Source organism: Staurois parvus, unplaced genomic scaffold, assembly GCF_062004578.1.
Source record: "Staurois parvus isolate SC_StPar_1 unplaced genomic scaffold, SC_StPar_1.0 ptg000682l, whole genome shotgun sequence".
NCBI classification, from domain to species: Eukaryota; Metazoa; Chordata; class Amphibia; order Anura; family Ranidae; genus Staurois; species Staurois parvus.
The window spans coordinates 645,243-653,176 of NW_028318478.1; the positions used below are offsets into that span (position 1 = coordinate 645,243).

The 7,934-nt window shown below is 47.0% G+C and overlaps 1 protein-coding gene across 1 annotated transcript in view; it reads right to left on the bottom strand.

Moving 5' to 3' along the window:
- Positions 1-5,341, bottom strand: part of LOC149447510 (ornithine decarboxylase antizyme 2-like) — a 51,571-nt gene extending 46,230 nt beyond the window's left edge. The window contains exon 1 of the mRNA XM_089652363.1: positions 5,058-5,341. The gene's annotated coding sequence lies outside the window, so the exon portion shown is untranslated. The remainder of the gene's footprint in view (positions 1-5,057) is intronic.
- Positions 5,342-7,934: the final 2,593 nt, after the last annotated feature.

Consider the following 7,934-nt stretch of genomic DNA (forward strand, 5'->3'; position numbering starts at 1 on the left):
ATACAATTTGTCGGCATTTTGTCAAGGCACCCCTGAAGAAGCCTGAAGGCACCCTTGAAGAAGCCTGAAGGCACCCCTGAAGAAGCCTGAAGGCACCCTTGAAGAAGCCTGAAGGCACCCTGGTTGAGAAAGGCTACTCTAGAAGACTGACGCACACAGAAGAAGCTCTGCAAAAAGTAAAAAGGTACATGCAGCCACTTTGGACCACAGACCACTACATCTGATGCCTATAATGTAGGCAGCACTACACCTTAAACTACGGGTGTCAAACTGGCTGCCTTCCAGCTGTTGCCAAACTACAAGATCCATGAGGCATTGCAAGATTGACAGTTACAAGCATGACTCCAAAAAACAGAGGCATGATGGGACTTGTAGTTTCGCAACAGCTGGAGAACTGCCAGTTTGACACCTCTGCCTTAAACCTTTACAAAATGCTACACAGGCAACAGAGATCTACATGACACTTCATTCTGAATAGTCAGACTTCAAACTTTGGTTAGGCCTCATTTACACCAAGAGTCCATGAATGGGCCATGTCAGAGGCTGCAGCTGTCAGATGCTGTGTGGAGGCAGCCCATTCCTGTCTATGAGACTGAATGCAGCAACTGCATAGACACAGCTGCTCATCCCAATTTGACAGATCTGCGGGTGAGTGGCCCCTAATACACAATTTCTGCATTTAGGGACCGCTCACCCGCATGGCTGTCAAATTGGGTCAATGCAGCTGCTGCATTTTCACAGACATGAACTGGCTGCCTGCACACTACACCAGACACTACCAGCTCCTTTAAAGACATGGCCCATTCACAAACTTCAGGTGTAAGTACCTGTGTGATTGAGGCCTATTATATCTATAAGGCCCATTACACAAGGAGCGTCTAGGTTCTGTGCATCCCTCCCTGCTGCCTGCAGCCTGTAAATGTCTATGGCACACTGCAGCTGGAAAGAGCCGAATAGTGTACCTAGTAGTACTCACGTTTAGAGCTTTATGCGTTTAGGGACAAATGTCCAGAACACAGAAGACCAGCATTCTGGGCATTCAACCCTACACTTGATTACCACCAGGTACAGTGTTCAGTCCAATCCAGCTACCACCTACCATAGACTGACAGGCTGCAGGCACCAGGGCTGGATGCTACACGTCCTCTAGATGCCTCAGTGTGTAAGGGTCCTATAAGGAATCAAAGCAGCTGCCATTGCTATACTCATTCTGAAAACACCTGGTCTTTGTGTGGATCCTGGTTTCAATACCTTTTGCCCTAAAAGTAGTAAGGGTGCAGTCAGAATGCTTTTTTTTTTTTTAAACATCTAAAGCTACAGGACCCGCATGACACACATGGAACTAACATTTTCAGGAGACGTAAACTGGCAGCCTCCAGATTTCTCCCACTGCAGGCCACATTTAAAGCTGTATTAAACCCTAAAGCAAACATTTATTATATTGCACCTTACTAGCTCTTAGGTGTGCTGGCTGCATTAGTTTTCTTTTTTAGGCTCTTTCCTTTTAAACCTTTAGTTCTAAAACAAAAAGATTATTGTTGTAACTACGTAAAAAAAGGTTAGCTGGAGTTTGGCTTCAATTTGTTACTGTATCTAAATCTGCTAGTATCCAACACATGGATCCTCTTAAACTGACAATGCTGCGGTCCAAACAAAGGAGTCTCTGTTGCTCCTTCATCCAGAGTGGGGGCACTCCAATACAGGAAGTGTGCTACTGGTCATATCACCAGGTAAAAACACAGGGGAAAACCCTAAAAAGAAAACTAAACGCAGTCACCACATTTAAAGCAGAACTCCACCCAAAAGGGGAAGTCTAGCTTTAAGGCCTCATTTCCCACTCACTGTTAAGGATTGGCACCTTTGGGTAGGGGGTACCCGATTTTGACAGGTACCTGTTTCCACTTCCACTGCAGCTGCCTAGGCGATCAGAAGCAGAGGTTGTCCTCCCTTCCTGTAGTCTTCTGGGACACGAGACAGGTCCCAGAAGACAATAGGACCATTCACAAGGTGCAGCGCTACCTGTGGATGCGCAGTGGGCACCCAGCTGTGAAGCAGCAAACCATCGCAGCCAGGTACCCACATTTAAAATGCCAGTGCTGGGAAGAGAGGTCAGCAGGGCGGTGAGCACACCTCTGGATCGAGGGACAGGTGAGTGTTTTTTTTTTAAAGTTAGCAGCTAGTTTTTGTAGCTGCTGACTTAATTTTTTTTACATTTTTGACTGGACCTCCACTTTAAGGATTGAAAAGCTGCGATGTTTTAAATTTTTGGTTTGAGATTTAAAGTGGAAGTAAAGTTCATTGCTTACCCACAGGTAACCCTAAAATAAGGCTTACCTGTAGGTACAGTAAATATCTCCTAAACATGCACCGTTTAGGAGATATTTACTATAGTAGCAGCCAGTACTGGCGCATGCGCACTGATCTCTCAATGGACAGCGTGCTGCAGCTCAGACAAACAGCTGAAACCCAGAAGGAAGACTAAGTGAAGATGGAAGTGCCTACATGTGTGACAGCGCACCGCTGGAGTGCTTCGATTTCAGGCAAGTCTTTCATAATGTGCGATCATGCGATGCATACTAGAACATTATGCTATTATTTTGCACTAAACTTTTCTTTGAATTTCATTTTTGAGGTTTACTACCGCTTTTAAACCCAGCATGGTTTGGTAAACCTGGTTAAACATTCTAATGTTTAGTAGATACATTCTTGAATCTAATGTAAAATACGCAGCTAGAAAATGATATTCAAGTAAGGCAACCTCAAAGAAAGAAAGAAAAAAAAAAAAAAAAAAAAAAAAAAAAAAAAAAAAAGGTCACGAAAAACACATCTGATCACAAACACAAAAAATAAACAGGTTTTACTAGCATAACTGGTTTAAGAGTATCTTCATAACATATATTAAAGGCCAGTACACAAACAATGATCCAACGTCCCTCCTCTTCAAGCAAACCTACACCACCATAAACATTTCACATCAAGGCTTTGTGTTTTTAAAACTTTACAGTGTTGCAAAATAATCTGCATTTTATGGTGCACTTTTGTAACTCTGCCAACATATGTGTCAATCCCTAATGATTTCTTCACTCCTTACAGGCAGCAGAACTCCTTTACGCCCCGGTCACATCAAACTCTACTTTGAAATCGTGAGAATTACAGTGAAGTCACACGATTTCAAAGCTGGATAACATGCCGAATTTAGGTGTGATTTGCAAGAAATCTGATACAGATGTCTATGCAAATTGCACCAAAAGTAGTACATGTACTACTTTAGAAAACAGTGCGGCTCCAACCAAGTCAGAACCACATGGATATGACCGCTCTAACTGCGGACAATAGGCTGCATTTTGGCATGCGATTTGCAAGTCGCATGGAATGCAAATCGCATCCAGTGTGACCGGGGTCTTAAATAATATTTTGCACCATCCTATGTCTCATATTACAACTTTCCATTGCTTACAGAGCTGACTTTTGCCCAGGGAACCTTCCTGTGTATATTTTCTGTTCTTGCATTAAAAAAATAAAAATGTAAACAATGCTTCTGGTAGTTAACGTAGAGCAAGTGTAACCCTATACACAGGGGAAAAAATCCAATCAAGAAAGACCACTGGCTCAGTACTCGCATGCATTTCAGAAGCACAATTTGGGGAAAGTGGGAGGGTTTAATAAAAAATGTCAAATTCTAGATCAACTGGTACTGTTGCCCATAGCAACCAATCAGCTGTCTTTCATTTTTCCCCACACAGCTTGGAAAATGAAAATGTAAAAGCTGATTGGCTCTCCTCCAGCTAAGACACTTTTATTACTTCCTCCAAATATGTCAAGTTGAGGTCCCAACACACTCGTCACAAGGCTCAACTGCAGGTTCATAGCAGACACCAAGACAGACTATGATCTGCTACATAACCAGGGTGGATTTCTACACTGGCCACATCATCTTAGCAGATTCCAGCAGATGATACATGAAAGGCAAGATCTGATTGGCTGCTCTGAGCAATGGCTGCGCTCTTCACATAACGTCCCCAATAACCCTTTATAGATTCCAGACTGGCCTTCCTCCATCATACCATTCCCTGGTGTGTAGATCAACAAGTATTGTATGAGGGTCTTCAATGGCACATCTAATGCAATCTATTAGCATTGTGCTAGAAGGTAGTTTGTTGACGATACCCTATAGTAATTCCTTACTCTGGTCCTATAGGGTAGTGGTCCCCAGCCTCAGTCCTTCCAACAGATTATGTTTTCAGGATTTCTTTCTCCTTCTTGAACAGGTGCTTTAAATAAATGTCAATGACTTGGTAGTTATGACAGCTATCTTACTAAGGGAAATTCCCAAAACATGGTCCGTAGGGAGTACTTGTGGAATTAGATGGGAAACTGCTATGGGACAACCTTACCGGCGGAGTCCTACCAGGCAACCTTACCAGTGGAGAATGACGGGGCAACCTTACCGGCGGCGTCCTACCAGGCAACCTTACAAGCGGAGAATGACAGGGCAACCTTAATGGCAGCGTCCTACCAGGCAACCTTACAAGCGGAGAATGACGGGGCAACCTTACCGGCGGCGTCCTACCAGGCAACCTTACCAGCGGAGAATGACAGGGCAACCTTAATGGCAGCGTCCTGCAGGGCGATTACCGGCGGCGTACTATAAAATAAAGCAATGTCCACCACACATTGCAAAGCTGTAAATATAAAAAAAAACTAATAGCTGGACACATTCCAGCAAGAATAACACCAGGTCAGTGATCAGTAGATCTCCTATAGGATTAGTACTAGTTGGGGATTAGAAGTGATCCCTGGAGCCCTTCCTAGGCATTAATTCTAAGCAGCCTCAGCCGGCCTCCTGTGCCCTCATACACTACAGATCGGAGCCCAATTACCGGGATGGTGTTGTGGAGGATCTGTCAGTCTAAGTGTCACCGTTGCCCAGAGCAGCCAATCACCTGCAGCCCCTGTCCGGTCGGAGTAGCTGTGTGCGGGCTGTGCAGACAATGACCTCCCCTCCAGTAGACGGAGCTCTCCCCTCCAGGCCACACATGACACCCCTGCGCCCGCACCTGTCCTGCGGGTCTATCATTGTCCCCGCGCCGTGCTCCGCTCTCCTCTATGGACTGTTCGGTATGGCTGGGCCCGGGTTCTCCGCTCCTTCCCTATAGCCGTCCCGCTCTCGGGTGTAGATAAGTGAGTCTCTGGTCGATATGTACGTGTTCTTCTGGTTGTCCTGGTCACACAGATCACCCGCATCCGGCCCCCCTCGGTGTTCTCCGGTGCTGCTGGTCCTTCTCTGCTGACCTACACCAACTCTGCACCGTAACTGAGCTTTCCCCGCCCTCCGTGCTCCAGAACCTTCCCAAATCACGCCCACTTCTGGCGTAAGTTTCATTGGCCCCAGCGGCAAGCCCCGCCCATCCTAGATAGAGTTGCTATGGGCGTGTGGCGGCGCGGTTCCGCCTTCTTCTTGTTGTGGGGTAGTGGGCGGGGAGGACGTCCTAAACCACGCCCGCCCGCTGGGACATAAACATAGAGAGGGGCGGGGTCGTCGGGGAGCTGTGACAGGGGTCAATGTCATGGTGTTGTGGCTGCGTGTGTCAGGCCATGTAGTTCTGTCATACAGGATTATGTAACATCCCCACAGCCATGATGAGGAGCAGGCTTTACACTGCACAAGTCATCTCTGGTACTGAACAACCAGATGGCACTCCAGAGGAGCAACTGCTCTGTGTCTGTTATATAACAAGCAGGCTGCACTGACACTGGGACATATGTCGATTCTTAAATGAAATAATAAACCATTTAATGGGAGATTTTGCAGGCATAAATATATAGATAACTGATACACGTGTAATAGGGCCCTATAGGGGCCCCAATGTACAGCATAACGTTTGCGTTGCCTTGCGCTGTATTGTAGATTTGTGTTTCTGACCAATCCTTGTCGCCCTGATAACAGTCCTAGCTCCAGCAAGTGGTGTATGGCTCATCAAAGCAGCCAGACTTAGCCAAGGTGCACACTATGAATCGCCTATGAGTCGCACAGAAACACACATCGCATTCCTGTGCAATTCAGTGAGGTGCGTTCTGAGCTCATTCAGCCCCGCTTCACACTAGAAGGCAGAGCAGGAAAAACTGTGATCCGCGTGCGTTTCCCAGTTGCAGGTCGAAAATGCATTGCGTTGCCGACACCGGATCACATGGAATAGAGCAGAGGTCTCAAAACTTTCTAAACAAAGGGCCAGTTTACTGTCCTTCAGTCTTTAGGGGGGCCAGACTGTGGCCAATAGAAGTAGAAATTGTCCTGCTATCAGTGGGAGTAAGAAATGCTTCTTTGATATAGGGGGAGGAAAAGCACTCCGTCATTGGTGTCATTGGGAGGAATAGTGCTCCATCATTGGTGTCAGTGAGAACAATAGTACCTCATCATTGGTGTCAGTGGAAGGAATAGTGCCCGATCATTGGTATCAGTGGGAGGAATAGTACCCCGTCATTAGTGTTGGTGGGAGGAATAGTACCCCATCATTGGTATCAGTGGGAGGAATAGTGCCCCATCGTTGGCGTCAGTGGGAGGAATTGTGTCCCATCGTTGGCGTCAGTGGGAGGAATTGTGTCCCATCGTTGGTGTCAGTGGGAGGAATTGTGTCCCATCGTTGGTGTCAGTGGGAGGAATTGTGTCCCATCATTGGTGTCAGTGGGAGGAATTGTGTCCCATCATTGGTGTCAGTGGGAGGAATTGTGTCCCATCATTGGTGTCAGTGGGAGGAATACTGTCCCGTCATTGGTGTCAGTGGGAGGACTAGTGTCCCATCATTGGTGTCAGTGGGAGGACTAGTGCTCCATCATTGATATCAGTGGGAGGAATAGTGCTCCATCATTGATATCAGTGGGAGGAATAGTGCCCCATCATTGGTGTCAGTGGGAGCAATAGTACCCCATCATTGGTATCAGTGAGAGGAATAGTGCTCCATCATTGGTATCAGTGGGAGGAATAGTGCTCCATCATTGGTATCAGTGAGAAGAATAGTGCCCCATCATTGGTGTCAGTGGGAGGAATAGTACTCCATCATTGGTATCAGTAGGAGGAATAGTGCCCCATCATTGGTATCAGTGGGAGGAATAGTGCCCCGTCATTGGTATCAGTGGCAGGGATAGTGCCCCATCATTGGTGTCAGTGGGAGGAATAGTACCCCGTCACTGGTATCAGTGGGAGGGATAGTGTCCCATCATTGGTGTCAGTGGGAGGAATAGGACCCCGTCATTGGTATCAGTGGGAGGGATAGTGCCCCATCATTGGTGTCAGTGGGAGGAATAGGACCCTGTCATTGGTATCAGTGGGAGGAATAGTGCCCCATCATTGGTGTCAGTGGGAGGAATAGTACCCTGTCATTGGTATCATTGGGAGGAATAGTGCCCCATTGTTGGTGTTGGTGGGAGGAATAGTGGAAGGAATAGTACCCCGTCATTAGTATCAGTGGGAGGAATAGTGTCCCATCATTGGTGTCAGTGGGAGGAATAGTGCCCCATCATTGGTGTCAGTGGGAGGAATAGTGCCCCATCGTTGGTGTCAGTGGGAGGAATAGTGCCCCATTGTTGGTGACAGTGGGAGGAATTGTATCCCATCATTGGTGTCAGTGGGAGCAATACTGTCCCATCATTGGTGTCAGTGGGAGCAATACTGTCCCATCATTGGTGTCAGTGGGAGCAATACTGTCCCATCATTGGTGTCAGTGGGAGCAATACTGTCCCATCATTGGGATCAGTGGGAGGAATAGTGCCCCATCATTGGTATCAGTGGGAGGAATAGTGCCCCATTGTTGGTGACAGCAGGAGGAATTGTATCCCATCATTGGTGTCAGTAGGAGGAATACTGTCCCATCATTAGTGTCAGTGGGAGGACTAGCGTCCCATCATTAGTGTCAGTGGGAGGACTAGCGTCCCATCAT